Here is a 16,554-nt window from a genome sequence, read left to right on the forward strand (position 1 = left end):
ACAGCGTCAAGGTCTCTCTCTCTCTCTCTCTCTCTCTAGAATAGATGTAGCGCCACTAGGTGACGTTATAACCTTTGAACAGAAGAACTACAGAAGTGCATAATGTGCTCCTCAGCGCTGCTACTGTGCTTTATACAGGGACGTTTCCCTTTTGTTTTATTCTGTAATGAGTTGGTATAGGCAGGAATCTCGGACTACGCTCTGAAACCCATGTATGATTAATAGATATAGTGGTGCCGTTGAGAGATGGCTTGATTGGGTCGATGTATAATAAGTACCGTGTGAGTTATGAGTCATGCTAACGGGAGCTATTGCTAAAATCATCGGACATAACCTTAACCTGCACCATCCCCCGTACCAAGCACGAGGGAGGAATACTGCCAGCCAACAGTGTGCCGCTGGCAGCGGCTAATTGCTAGCTGGCTAAAAACCATAGTCATGATAACTAACGTTATAGGATGTTATTATATTATTCATCTAGCTCATACAATACCGACACTTACTGTGTATGTCTGCTTGGCTTTAAAAAAACATCTGATATCAGGCCCACTCCTTTTTGACATGATGCAGAATTATCTTTATTTTTTTATTAGCGCTAGTAATTTTTAATAGCGTGACTCGTTGCGCCCGCACCTCCTCTGGGACACCGTAGTTGAGGATTGTTTTTGAATGAGAGCTGCCAGCCTGGCTTGGACAATGAGTATAATATTATATTGCCAATACTAAATGGATGTGGTAGGCTGCCTGCTACACCACGGGATGCATCTGCAGACCACTGCCACATTAAGGTAAGGCCATGGATAACGCCTAACATTTATTTTTGAAGATTTGCTGGTGCAGTAGCGAGGTGTGAAGTGCTTGAGTTTTGGTCTGCCTGATGTAGATTGGATGGATGCGTGTTATGAATTGAGAACTGTCGGCTCATGGTGTGAGCCTCTCGCCTCTCTTTTTCGCCTTCTCTCTGTTTAAACCTAAACAGATAAGCGTAGAAGCGGCACTAGTAGGCTTAGACCGTAAACTTTTTTTAAATAGCACAACAGCAGTGGATACCAACGACAAAACAGTGAACATGCTCCGAAGTCTCCGCTAGTTTGCACACCAGAGAAGACTGATGCATTTCAATCAGCAGCAGAGAGACAACGGCGAGTGGCTTTAAGTGTCCCGTTGTGAAGTGTAAACTGTAGGGATTACCATCCTCTATGCCCACTAATGACTGTAAATGTAGCGGACACTAACAGCAGCTTGTGTCGCGGCACATGGATACTGACGATGTTGTTTATCAAGAAGTAATTGAAGCTGATCATGGCTATGCTACTAACTAGGTTGCCATGGAGACCAAGGCGGAGTAATATTGTTGTGCGACAGTCCAGCCGTGCTTCGGCTCGATTTGAGCACGGTCAAAATGCCTTCGACCAATCAGATTGCTCAGTCGGAACTACCTTCCCAAGCTCCTTTTGTTTACGTCATGTTTGGTTGGGCTACGGGGAGCAGCTAGTGGCTCATATGTCCGCTGCTTTTTGAAAATGCTTTTTTCATCAAATGTGTCAGACATCAGTGTTTTGTATAAATTTTATTCATTAGTGAGCGGGTATGCCGTCTTTCAGAACCGTTCATTACCTGCATTAAAGAGAAAAAAAGATGTTTCCTCATTGTCCCCCCCACTTTTGAAAATGCACTCCAGAATGCCTGTTTGTCCCCCCCACTTGTTTAGCCAAATCGACGTCCATGATAGCAAGCCTTGTCTTCCCCAGTTATGGTGTTTACTTATCTCAGCAGGAACTCGCATCACTGTCCAAGGTCCTCGAAAACCACCTCAATGTCTCCACCAGGGCTATGTTGGCTGAGCATACGGAATTACAGCAGGTTAAGACTGTAGCCTTACAGAACCGTATGGGTCTTGACCTTTTGCTCGCTTCTCAAGGAGGTTCATGTCAATCTGTGCCAATTATGTAAGATAATTGGCACAGATTGCTGCTCTTTTGTTTCAGACGCAACCAATGAAGTGACGGACATGGCCCACGAAACAGCACATGGCCTGAAAGAGTTGATTAACACTCATGGGTTTGCTTTAGGTGACCTCTCACAACTTTTCGGGCCATGGGGATCAGGTCTGGTGAAGTTTGTTACAGTGTTGAGTGTGGGTGGCCTCCTTTTCATTCTTCTGGTTACTTGTTTGGTAGCTATGGTTAAGCTGTGTTTAAGAAAGACAGTTGGCACTGTTATCCAGGCACCACAGTCGATTATCAATGTGAGGCCTAATCCAGAGAGAGTGCCATACTACCAGAGACCTGACGCTGTCCCTTACTATGAGCATGAAGAATTTCTTGATTGGGTGGGACGCCTGGAGATAGATGGGGTTCCGTCAGAAGAGTTCTCTAATGAATCCTCAGTTTCTGGTGATGCAGAGGAGGAAAGTCAGGTGTAAGTGGTCATGCTGAATCCACCACTTGAGAGTCTGTGAGGGTTTCCTTTCCTCCAAATGTATTACTCCTGAGAATTCTCAGCAGTTTTTTGATTTTAGGGTGATTCCTGCAAAGTGTTCAAATTAATGTTTCATGGGTTTGCAATGATACAATAACATGATCATTTTATTAACAGGGACAATCATAAATGGTTTAATTTTAATAATGTGGTTGTATAAATGTATAATAGATATAGATGTATGGATTGTATAAATAATATAAAACAATTATAGTATGCCAAGCTGTATATTTGTATGGATTGTAAATATCAAATATAGTATAACAAATTGTATTGATTGCATAAGAGATTATAGGGAACACAGGAAGCTAATATAACAAATATGAATTATTGAGCGGTGGAAAAGGGGTAGGATTAAATAAGTTTATACTTCTTCCTTTTCAGGCACATCAATTCAATATTTAATTTGTTTATTTTTTATTTTTTTGTGAAATCATTTGAACATAATTTTTTGTATTTTCATGCTTTTCATTTTCTTTTGTAATTTTGATATGTCTGAAATAAATTGAATCAATCAATATTTGAGAGAAACTCTTCTCTTATCCTAGATGTCTATGCCATGTTAGAGGAGTATAGGATCATTGGTGATCTGTCATGATACACTCTTTTAATGATTGGATTAAAAGGATTCTTATTTCTAAAGATGTCATCATCAGTGATATAATCCCCAGTATTCCTTATTTGCCCTTGTACCACAGAGGATTTATTGTCAAATTGAATTCATTTATTTACAATATTAGTGGAACAATAACGTGTTTCTTAATTGGAAACAAATTAGAAAGAAAAGCAGAGAAGTCATAGAGTATCTGCCTGACTCTCTTAACTGCAGTGTGCACTCTTCACAGGCTGCCCAAGGAGATGTCCTGACCGGTCCTCACATATTTGTCCATATTATACAGTCTAGGAGCTAGCATATCTTTGAACCAAATTTTTAACTCAGTTTGAAAAATCTGGAAAGATCATCTGTGGGCGTTTGTACTATCAACCTGAGGTATTTTAGAATGTTTCACATAATTAATTGGCTTTGTACTTAATGTCCTGTCTGTCTGTAACTGTGTGTGGTACTGTTTGTTGTCTAACAGGTCTCTCTTGAGGATGACACTCTGTGTCTCAATGAGATTACCTGCAGAAATAAAGGTTCAATAAAAAGAAAAAAATATATATATATACAGTATACAAACCATAGCTGGCTCATACCAATAAAAACCATGAACATGACAACAGCAAAATAAAATTGAACTTCCTAAACAGAAACTGGCAAATGTTTTGTGTCTTTTTGTCCAAAAATAGAGAGACATTTTTTTGCTGAGGGACGGAGAAGAGGACAAAACACCAAACCAGCTCTCTCAGGAGTCTTGAAAACAAAGTCAAACTAAAGGAAGGAGCAGGACAAGAAGGAAAGTCAACTGGAACTTGGAGAAGTATCTTCAGCAGCTTGGACAGTTTGCATCCCTGACCGTCACGTGGAATCAATGACAATGAAAGTGTATCATAATTGTTTTCATATTGCAGCAAGTTCCTCATAAGAAATCGGAAAGAATGGCATTTACATATTTACAATTATGTCTCTGAGCTTGTTTGTACAGTAGGCCGTTTGCTTAAAGGGTCACTGTGCAGTTTCAGAGGAGGGGGATTTGTTTACATTCACAGAGCCTGCAGTTAGTTTACAAACATATTTTCTCTTTATGTAATTTTTAGTATTGACTAATTCTATCATCATAAATAATAATAATTTTGAGGCACCTGGAACCAAACGTGAGAATAGAATATGTTTGTTAACAAGACTGTGGGCCCTGCTGCTGTAAACAATAACAACTTCACACTGTGTTCCAGCCAGGGATCACATTTTCTTTAGTTATGAGAATATAACTTAGAAATGTTTCACTTCTGTGATACGCCTTTAACTACTAGCCTATGTGAAATACACATATTCCTATAGGGTTGTTTTGCCCCAGGCAAGCCTAGCTGTGTTTAACATTCGTCTGAATAAAATGCTACTGTACTGCTGTGTGTAACTCTAAGCAGAACAACTAACAGCGCAGTCCATTGAAAAAGAGAAGAGCTGCGCTGCAATGAATGGGGACAGCTGTGCTCCATTGACATTCAGTAGGACGAAAGCGACTGCGGTCAAGCCAGCCGACCCATCGAAAGCGACAGTCAAGCCAGCCGACCCAAGTTTTTGCTGTACCTGTTTGTACTAGCCATTACGGTAATAGCGCCACAGAACTAGTTTCAAAATAAAAGCATAGTTTGTGCATTTGTCTGGTACATAACAGAAGACAGTAAATAAAAGCAAATACTATCAAAGGAAATGTACAGACGTTGTGATATGTACTTTCAAAATAAAAGCCCAACTAATTGACAAATGTAAGCTTATGTCCATATTCAAAATAAATGCATTTGTCTGGTAGATAACAGAAGACAGTAAATAAAAGCAAATACTATCAAAGGAAATGTACGGACGTTGTGATATGTACTTTCAAAATAAAAGCCCAACTAATTGACAAATGTAAGCTTATGTCCATATGTTTTTTAATGTATATTTAAAAGGAAACGCCTTGTTATCGCAGACTAATTCCAAATCAGGTTTATAGTACACAACCCCAAAGTGTGACCCAGTAAGTTTCAAGACCTTCTCATGTGTAGTTTCAAAATAAAAGCCCACTAGAAATTGAAAATATGAGACAAATTAGATATTATTTTGGATTCAATTTTAAAAAAAATGCCCTGTTATGCCAGAGTCATTCCACTGCAGGGTCATAGTTCACGACCCCATGAGGCCACACAAGAAGTTTCAGGACATTCTGATGTGTAGTTTCAAAATAAAAGCCCACTAGATATTGAAAATATGAGTGACATTAGATATGATTTTGGATTCAATTTTTAAAAAAATGCCCTGTTATGCCAGAGTCATTCCACTGCAGGGTCATAGTTCACGACCCCATGAGGCCACAAAAGAAGTTTCAGGACATTCTGAAGTGTACTTTCAGAATAAAAGCCCACTAGATATTGAAAATATGAGAGAAATTAGATAGGATTTTGGATTCAATTTAAAAAAAAATGCCCTGTTATGCCAGAGTCATTCCACTGCAGGGTCATAGTTCACAACCCCATGAGGTCACACAAGAAGGTTCAGGACATTCTGATGTGTAGTTTCAAAATAAAAGCCCACTAGATATTGAAAATATGAGTGACATTAGATAGGATTTTGGATTCAATTTAAAAAAAAATGCCCTGTTATGCCAGAGTCATTCCACTGCAGGGTCATAGTTCACGACCCCATGACGCCACACAAGAAGTTTCAGGACATTCTGATGTGTAGTTTCAAAATAAAAGATATTGAAAATATGAGAGAAATTAGATAGGATTTTGGATTCAATTTAAAAAAAAATGCCCTGTTATGCCAGAGTCATTCCACTGCAGCGTCATAGTTCACGACCCCATGAGGCCACACAAGAAGTTTCAGGACATTCTGATGTGTAGTTTCAAAATAAAAGCCCACTAGATATTGAAAATATGAGTGACATTAGATATGATTTTGGATTCAATTTTTAAAAAAATGCCCTGTTATGCCAGAGTCATTCCACTGCAGGGTCATAGTTCACGACCCCATGAGGCCACAAAAGAAGTTTCAGGACATTCTGAAGTGTACTTTCAGAATAAAAGCCCACTAGATATTGAAAATATGAGAGAAATTAGATAGGATTTTGGATTCAATTTAAAAAAAAATGCCCTGTTATGCCAGAGTCATTCCACTGCAGGGTCATAGTTCACGACCCCATGAGGCCACACAAGAAGTTTTAGGACATTCTGATGTGTAGTTTCAAAATAAAAGATATTGAAAATATGAGACAAATTAGATAGGATTTTGGATTCAATTTAAAAAAAAATGCCCTGTTATGCCAGAGTCATTCCACTGCAGGGTCATAGTTCACAACCCCATGAGGTCACACAAGAAGGTTCAGGACATTCTGATGTGTACTTTCAGAATAAAAGCCCACTAGATATTGAAAATATGAGACAAATTAGATATGATTTTGGATTCAATTTTAAAAAAAATGTCCTGTTATGCCAGAGTCATTCCACTGCAGGGTCATAGTTCACGACCCCATGAGGCCACACAAGAAGGTTCAGGACATTCTGATGTGTACTTTCAGAATAAAAGCCCACTAGATATTGAAAATATGAGACAAATTAGATATTATTTTGGATTTCAATATCTAGTGGGCTTTTATTCTGAAAGTACACTTCAGAATGTCCTGAAACTTCTTTTGTGGCCTCATGGGGTCGTGAACTATGACCCTGCAGTGGAATGACTCTGGCATAACAGGGCATTTTTTTTAAAATTGAATCCAAAATCATATGTAATGTCACTCATATTTTCAATATCTAGTGGGCTTTTATTTTGAAACTACACATCAGAATGTCCTGAAACTTCTTGTGTGGCCTCATGGGGTCGTGAACTATGACCCTGCAGTGGAATGACTCTGGCATAACAGGGCATTTTTTTTTAAATTGAATCCAAAATCATATCTAATTTGTCTCATATTTTCAATATCTAGTGGGCTTTTATTCTGAAAGTACACATCAGAATGTCCTGAGATTTCTTGTGTGACCTCATGGGGTTGTGAACTATGACCCTGCAGTGGAATGACTCTGGCATAACAGGGCATTTTTTTTTAAATTGAATCCAAAATCATATCTAATTTCTCTCATATTTTCAATATCTTTTATTTTGAAACTACACATCAGAATGTCCTGAAACTTCTTGTGTGGCCTCATGGGGTCGTGAACTATGACGCTGCAGTGGAATGACTCTGGCATAACAGGGCATTTTTTTTTAAATTGAATCCAAAATCATATCTAATTTCTCTCATATTTTCAATATCTAGTGGGCTTTTATTCTGAAAGTACACATCAGAATGTCCTGAGATTTCTTGTGTGACCTCATGGGGTTGTGAACTATGACCCTGCAGTGGAATGACTCTGGCATAACAGGGCATTTTTTTTTAAATTGAATCCAAAATCATATCTAATTTCTCTCATATTTTCAATATCTTTTATTTTGAAACTACACATCAGAATGTCCTGAAACTTCTTGTGTGGCGTCATGGGGTCGTGAACTATGACCCTGCAGTGGAATGACTCTGGCATAACAGGGCATTTTTTTTTAAATTGAATCCAAAATCATATCTAATTTCTCTCATATTTTCAATATCTTTTATTTTGAAACTACACATCAGAATGTCCTGAAACTTCTTGTGTGGCGTCATGGGGTCGTGAACTATGACGCTGCAGTGGAATGACTCTGGCATAACAGGGCATTTTTTTTTAAATTGAATCCAAAATCATATGTAATGTCACTCATATTTTCAATATCTAGTGGGCTTTTATTTTGAAACTACACATCAGAATGTCCTGAAACTTCTTGTGTGGCCTCATGGGGTCGTGAACTATGACCCTGCAGTGGAATGACTCTGGCATAACAGGGCATTTTTTTTAAAATTGAATCCAAAATCATATCTAATTTGTCTCATATTTTCAATATCTAGTGGGCTTTTATTCTGAAAGTACACATCAGAATGTCCTGAAACTTCTTGTGTGGCCTCATGGGGTCGTGAACTATGACGCTGCAGTGGAATGACTCTGGCATAACAGGGCATTTTTTTTTAAATTGAATCCAAAATCATATCTAATTTCTCTCATATTTTCAATATCTAGTGGGCTTTTATTCTGAAAGTACACATCAGAATGTCCTGAAACTTCTTGTGTGGCCTCATGGGGTTGTGAACTATGACCCTGCAGTGGAATGACTCTGGCATAACAGGGCATTTTTTTTTAAATTGAATCCAAAATCATATCTAATTTCTCTCATATTTTCAATATCTTTTATTTTGAAACTACACATCAGAATGTCCTGAAACTTCTTGTGTGGCGTCATGGGGTCGTGAACTATGACCCTGCAGTGGAATGACTCTGGCATAACAGGGCATTTTTTTTTAAATTGAATCCAAAATCATATCTAATTTCTCTCATATTTTCAATATCTTTTATTTTGAAACTACACATCAGAATGTCCTGAAACTTCTTGTGTGGCGTCATGGGGTCGTGAACTATGACGCTGCAGTGGAATGACTCTGGCATAACAGGGCATTTTTTTTTAAATTGAATCCAAAATCATATGTAATGTCACTCATATTTTCAATATCTAGTGGGCTTTTATTTTGAAACTACACATCAGAATGTCCTGAAACTTCTTGTGTGGCCTCATGGGGTCGTGAACTATGACCCTGCAGTGGAATGACTCTGGCATAACAGGGCATTTTTTTTAAAATTGAATCCAAAATCATATCTAATTTGTCTCATATTTTCAATATCTAGTGGGCTTTTATTTTGAAAGTACACATCAGAATGTCCTGAAACTTCTTGTGTGGCCTCATGGGGTCGTGAACTATGACGCTGCAGTGGAATGACTCTGGCATAACAGGGCATTTTTTTTTAAATTGAATCCAAAATCATATCTAATTTCTCTCATATTTTCAATATCTAGTGGGCTTTTATTCTGAAAGTACACATCAGAATGTCCTGAGATTTCTTGTGTGACCTCATGGGGTTGTGAACTATGACCCTGCAGTGGAATGACTCTGGCATAACAGGGCATTTTTTTTTAAATTGAATCCAAAATCATATCTAATTTCTCTCATATTTTCAATATCTTTTATTTTGAAACTACACATCAGAATGTCCTGAAACTTCTTGTGTGGCGTCATGGGGTCGTGAACTATGACCCTGCAGTGGAATGACTCTGGCATAACAGGGCATTTTTTTTTAAATTGAATCCAAAATCATATCTAATTTCTCTCATATTTTCAATATCTTTTATTTTGAAACTACACATCAGAATGTCCTGAAACTTCTTGTGTGGCGTCATGGGGTCGTGAACTATGACGCTGCAGTGGAATGACTCTGGCATAACAGGGCATTTTTTTTTAAATTGAATCCAAAATCATATGTAATGTCACTCATATTTTCAATATCTAGTGGGCTTTTATTTTGAAACTACACATCAGAATGTCCTGAAACTTCTTGTGTGGCCTCATGGGGTCGTGAACTATGACCCTGCAGTGGAATGACTCTGGCATAACAGGGCATTTTTTTTAAAATTGAATCCAAAATCATATCTAATTTGTCTCATATTTTCAATATCTAGTGGGCTTTTATTCTGAAAGTACACATCAGAATGTCCTGAGATTTCTTGTGTGACCTCATGGGGTTGTGAACTATGACCCTGCAGTGGAATGACTCTGGCATAACAGGGCATTTTTTTTAAAATTGAATCCAAAATCCTATCTAATTTGTCTCATATTTTCAATATCTAGTGGGCTTTTATTTTGAAACTACACATCAGAATGTCCTGAAACTTCTTGTGTGGCCTCATGGGGTCGTGAACTATGACGCTGCAGTGGAATGACTCTGGCATAACAGGACATTTTTTTTAAAATTGAATCCAAAATCATATCTAATTTGTCTCATATTTTCAATATCTAGTGGGCTTTTATTCTGAAAGTACACATCAGAATGTCCTGAAACTTCTTGTGTGGCCTCATGGGGTCATGAACTATGACCCTGCAGTGGAATGACTCTGGCATAACAGGGCATTTTTTTTTAAATTGAATCCAAAATCATATCTAATTTCTCTCATATTTTCAATATCTTTTATTTTGAAACTACACATCAGAATGTCCTGAAACTTCTTGTGTGGCGTCATGGGGTCGTGAACTATGACGCTGCAGTGGAATGACTCTGGCATAACAGGACATTTTTTTTAAAATTGAATCCAAAATCATATCTAATTTGTCTCATATTTTCAATATCTAGTGGGCTTTTATTTTGAAACTACACATCAGAATGTCCTGAAACTTCTTGTGTGGCCTCATGGGGTCGTGAACTATGACGCTGCAGTGGAATGACTCTGGCATAACAGGACATTTTTTTTAAAATTTAATCCAAAATCATATCTAATTTGTCTCATATTTTCAATATCTAGTGGGCTTTTATTTTGAAACTACACATCAGAATGTCCTGAAACTTCTTGTGTGGCCTCATGGGGTCGTGAACTATGACGCTGCAGTGGAATGACTCTGGCATAACAGGGCATTTTTTTTTAAATTGAATCCAAAATCCTATCTAATTTCTCTCATATTTTCAATATCTTTTATTTTGAAACTACACATCAGAATGTCCTGAAACTTCTTGTGTGGCGTCATGGGGTCGTGAACTATGACCCTGCAGTGGAATGACTCTGGCATAACAGGGCATTTTTTTTTAAATTGAATCCAAAATCCTATCTAATGTCACTCATATTTTCAATATCTAGTGGGCTTTTATTTTGAAACTACACATCAGAATGTCCTGAACCTTCTTGTGTGACCTCATGGGGTTGTGAACTATGACCCTGCAGTGGAATGACTCTGGCATAACAGGGCATTTTTTTTTAAATTGAATCCAAAATCCTATCTAATTTCTCTCATATTTTCAATATCTTTTATTTTGAAACTACACATCAGAATGTCCTGAAACTTCTTGTGTGGCGTCATGGGGTCGTGAACTATGACGCTGCAGTGGAATGACTCTGGCATAACAGGACATTTTTTTTAAAATTGAATCCAAAATCATATCTAATTTGTCTCATATTTTCAATATCTAGTGGGCTTTTATTTTGAAACTACACATCAGAATGTCCTGAAACTTCTTGTGTGGCCTCATGGGGTCGTGAACTATGACGCTGCAGTGGAATGACTCTGGCATAACAGGACATTTTTTTTAAAATTTAATCCAAAATCATATCTAATTTGTCTCATATTTTCAATATCTAGTGGGCTTTTATTTTGAAACTACACATCAGAATGTCCTGAAACTTCTTGTGTGGCCTCATGGGGTCGTGAACTATGACGCTGCAGTGGAATGACTCTGGCATAACAGGGCATTTTTTTTTAAATTGAATCCAAAATCCTATCTAATTTCTCTCATATTTTCAATATCTTTTATTTTGAAACTACACATCAGAATGTCCTGAAACTTCTTGTGTGGCGTCATGGGGTCGTGAACTATGACCCTGCAGTGGAATGACTCTGGCATAACAGGGCATTTTTTTTTAAATTGAATCCAAAATCCTATCTAATGTCACTCATATTTTCAATATCTAGTGGGCTTTTATTTTGAAACTACACATCAGAATGTCCTGAACCTTCTTGTGTGACCTCATGGGGTTGTGAACTATGACCCTGCAGTGGAATGACTCTGGCATAACAGGGCATTTTTTTTTAAATTGAATCCAAAATCCTATCTAATTTCTCTCATATTTTCAATATCTAGTGGGCTTTTATTCTGAAAGTACACTTCAGAATGTCCTGAAACTTCTTTTGTGGCCTCATGGGGTCGTGAACTATGACCCTGCAGTGGAATGACTCTGGCATAACAGGGCATTTTTTTAAAAATTGAATCCAAAATCATATCTAATGTCACTCATATTTTCAATATCTAGTGGGCTTTTATTTTGAAACTACACATCAGAATGTCCTGAAACTTCTTGTGTGGCCTCATGGGGTCGTGAACTATGACCCTGCAGTGGAATGACTCTGGCATAACAGGGCATTTTTTTTAAAATTGAATCCAAAATAATATCTAATTTGTCTCATATTTTCAATTTCTAGTGGGCTTTTATTTTGAAACTACACATGAGAAGGTCTTGAAACTTACTGGGTCACACTTTGGGGTTGTGTACTATAAACCTGATTTGGAATTAGTCTGCGATAACAAGGCGTTTCCTTTTAAATATACATTAAAAAACATATGGACATAAGCTTACATTTGTCAATTAGTTGGGCTTTTATTTTGAAAGTACATATCACAACGTCCGTACATTTCCTTTGATAGTATTTGCTTTTATTTACTGTCTTCTGTTATCTACCAGACAAATGCATTTATTTTGAATATGGACATAAGCTTACATTTGTCAATTAGTTGGGCTTTTATTTTGAAAGTACATATCACAACGTCTGTACATTTCCTTTGATAGTATTTGCTTTTATTTACTGTCTTCTGTTATGTACCAGACAAATGCACAAACTATGCTTTTATTTAGAAACTAGTTCTGTGGCGCTATTACCGTAATGGCTAGTACAAACAGGTACAGCAAAAACTTGGGTCGGCTGGCTTGACTGTCGCTTTCGATGGGTCGGCTGGCTTGACCGCAGTCGAAAGCGCCAGAAGTCACTGGCAGTAGGATAGAATTTACATGTGTGTTTCCTTACCTGGTTTCACTTTACTCTTCCGGTACCTCAACAACCTAATCCAGTGATTCCAGTGTGCATATGGAGCTTTTACCTTGATGGAGATGGGACAACACAACACGAGACTAGCGCTTATCTAACCCAGTGTCTGAGCAGCCAGTGAGGAGAGAGCTTCACTTTCATAAGGCACTACATAAGGCGCGCTTGTTATGCTGCAGTGTTGGGACAGACCTACCAGTGGGAGAAGGGCGGAGCTGCTTATTTGCTCGTCAATCAAGATAAGCAAGAAGATTATTATTTAAAAAAAAGTAATTAAAAAAGAATATTGCTTCTAAAATAAGGACTTTCACAGAAGACTTTCACAGAAGATATGCGTAAATTACAGGATCGCTTTAAATTGGAATCCCTCATTACCATGGGCGAATAGCAAAGCAGGATTAAGGACTATCTAAAGCTGGGGTGGAGAATTTAGGGAGAAAATAGCAGTTGGGATAGAGATTTGAACAGTTGACAGTCCCAACAGCCAATAAGAACAGAGAATCGTTTTTTTTTTTTTTTTTTTTTTTTTAAGAATCGGAGCCTCGCTCTGATTGATCAAAGTGTACCGCTCATGTTAATTTTGACCAATCAGAAATCACATACCCCAGTTTTAACCACACACTGCACGTGTCCGGTTACTGAGCACTCACTTGCTTTACATGGAATGATTTTATTGTGTGTGTGCCGTATTTTATTATTAAATGTGAAATGTGTTTAATGAGAAACGTATATGTTTTGATGCTGCTTTCCTAGCCAGGAATCCCTTCAAAAAGACATTTTAAATCTCAATGGGAATATTTCTGTTGAAATAAAGGTGGTGCAGTTCATTTTCGGCCTTTACTCAGAAATACGGCGTTGGTAGTGAGTTGATGAAAGAAGACACAGGTTGAGGCAGATGAGGAGGTCTCAGGAACAATTCTTTTGTTCAAGCAACAAAACTCATCCTGCAGTCAAAACGAAGCCAATAAAAAGTTAAAGTGTTTGTAGCCAAAAAACGAATAGAGGTACATGCATAAAACAAAAAGCTATGAAGAGTTCCTGTATACTAAAAGACATGTCTCTTCCTGAATTGTGGTGGCCTTTAACCTGCAAATCTAAGTGAGCTGATTGGTTCTTAGGTCAGTAAGCTCCGCTCCTCCTAACACCTGATTGGTGGGCCCTAACTAACTCCAACCTACGGTTTCAGAGGACATCTGGGGTAATCATCACCTGAAGGTGATGTGCCATTTGGGGCCAGGAAGTCTGATTCAGTAACTTTAGGACAATCCCTTTAGCCAATACATTAGCTATTAGACCTTCACCTTTTCCCCGAGACATGTAAACCCAGACCAGACTGTCCTAAATTTGTGTGCAATTTAAATTATCTACAGATCAGCCTGCTTGCTTCCTCAACTTAAGCAATCCACTCTGCACACACATATACCCACGAGAGCTGCTCCAGGCTCCCCTTATAGTTAAGTATGTATGTAATTAAACAATCTCCTGATTTATCAGTAATCTTAGAATGTGTTATAACGAAATACACTACAGTGGTAACCATGAAGGTTAATAAAGAAATAGTAATATTATGTCACGGTAAATAGAAACAACTAAAAACATAATTTTAGGTCAGTGTTGTGTGAGGGTCTTTCTGCAGAACAGTGGTCTACACTCTACATTTTCTCAGGAAATGAACTTTCATTCCATTCCATGGTCAACTTGTGGACAGTTATCTGTTAAGAGTCAGTTAGAGCCACGCCCTCTGTGCTGTCATAGATAAGATGGATCAGAACTCCTTATCGTTGGGTCTTCAAAGCAGGCAGCAGTTTTTACAGTCTCCGGCTGGGTTTTTCTGCTTCATTTTAGTCTTTGAAATAGATGATTCACTTCTTTGGATCCCTCTGGATCCAGGATCATTTTGAGTTTCAACTATCTATGGTTTCAACACTCTGCGGCCATCAGGCCATCAGGCAGCCTGTTCCACAGACGTGAGAGAGAGAGTAAAGTTTGGCGTTCTAACTTTGATATAGGCCTAGTCTAGGCATCCTTAGTGACTTTATTAAGAGGACTATCTAACACAGGGCAGCGCTCATAATGCCAGCCGCCTGGAAAGAGAAGAGAACATGGAGTCTGTCTCAACTTAATACCATGACTCTAAAAGCATCGATTAACTTGCTTTAACACATTTTGTTAGTTTATAATATGAACAATTGTGAAATATCATTTCCATGAGGCTGTTCAGTCAGAAAGTGACGGTCCGGATCATAAGTAAATGTGCACAGCTGGAGATCAGAGCGGGGGTATGCTGGCATTGGAAAAGGGACACTCTTCCAGGGCTGTACAGTGCGACAGTTTTGATCGCATTCGCTACTGAAATTGATCACGTGCGATGATGAATACAAGTCCATTCGCACTAGTGCTAGTTGATAATGAGAAGAGGCTGTCTTTGAAACACAGAGGAGAGATGCACAACACTGCTTAGAGGGCTCTACATTAACACTCCAAATGGGGGTAAATGTAGTCTTAGGCAAGTAAGTTATTGAGTCCACCCTTCACTTTGGCTGGTGAAAGATATGTTTCCTCGGGATCTATGCTTGTGCAGCGATTCTACCTAGCCTATAAAAACTTCACCAACGGTAAACCGGAAGGAGATTACCGCAGTTAAGTCAGCGCGTGTGTAAACAGAACATTTCCTGTGCGCCTTCACGTTAAAAGCCTGTTACTAGCCAAACGTGAGTTGACTTTTATTTTGAAGCCGATAAGAACAGGAAGTTAGCGCTTCACAGCCCTGCAGTGCTCTAGCTAGAAAGGCAACTCATTCAGCTGCAGAGAAAAGTCAACAGTAGTCTATTTAAACAAAGTTTGAAATAAGCCACTGAAGAACAACTTCCAACACATTCACAACAACCTATTTAATTTATCCTAAATTGTACCAATATGTATACTTATTTATTTAATAGGCTATGTTTAATGTTTTAAAGTTTGGTTTGAATTAACAGAAGGACATTTTCTAAAAAAAATATTATTATTAATATAATAATTATATGTATATACAAAACATACATAGATATAGATATTATTTTTATATTTTTATGGGGGAAAATAATTCTGAATCAGCAAAAAATTGCACAATTAGTGCAACAACCCGCTTCGACCCGCTCATTTTGGTGGGAAAAGGGTAGATGACGGTAGGGGTAGAAAGGAGTGTTGAAACAGCTATGTTGACAGTAACCAGCCTGTATATAGGTCTATTCATGATAACGTGTGTGTGTGTGTGTGTGTGTGTGTGTGTGTGTGTGTGTGTGTGTGTGTGTGTGTGTGTGTGTGTTTGTGTGTGTGTGTCAGTGTGTGTGATTTACAACTATAGGCATAGGCCTATAGGCTATCATATCTCGTACGTCTGACGTATGGTTCCAGGTTTTTTAAAATACATTTGTTTTGATTTATGATGATAACACATCATAGCATAGATAACATCTGTGTTGTAAACTTACTGCAGGCTCTGCAGTAACTAAATGTAGGAGCAAATCTCCCTCCTCTGAACTGCACAACTTTATCCTCCACAGTAGGCTACATGATAGTTGTCTTTAATGTCAAATGTAACGTTAAAACACATGGAATGGATACCAAAGAATCAAATAAATGCTACATGATCTCAGAACAGAATAACAGACGCCGCCCGCCCAAACATGAGAGGCACACGCCAAGGTATTGATGAAGCGCACCTTTAATAATAGGTCCATGAAGCGCACCCTCAACTAGT

At 38.2% G+C, this 16,554-nt stretch overlaps 1 protein-coding gene across 1 annotated transcript in view; it reads right to left on the reverse strand.

The window, feature by feature from the left end:
• blvra (biliverdin reductase A) overlaps positions 1-12,908 on the reverse strand; it is a 40,383-nt gene extending 27,475 nt beyond the window's left edge. The window contains exon 1 of the mRNA XM_080033828.1: positions 12,795-12,908. The gene's annotated coding sequence lies outside the window, so the exon portion shown is untranslated. The remainder of the gene's footprint in view (positions 1-12,794) is intronic.
• Positions 12,909-16,554: the final 3,646 nt, after the last annotated feature.

This window comes from Ammodytes marinus (genome assembly GCF_949987685.1).
Source record: "Ammodytes marinus genome assembly, chromosome: 9".
In the NCBI taxonomy this organism is placed as follows: Eukaryota; Metazoa; Chordata; class Actinopteri; order Uranoscopiformes; family Ammodytidae; genus Ammodytes; species Ammodytes marinus.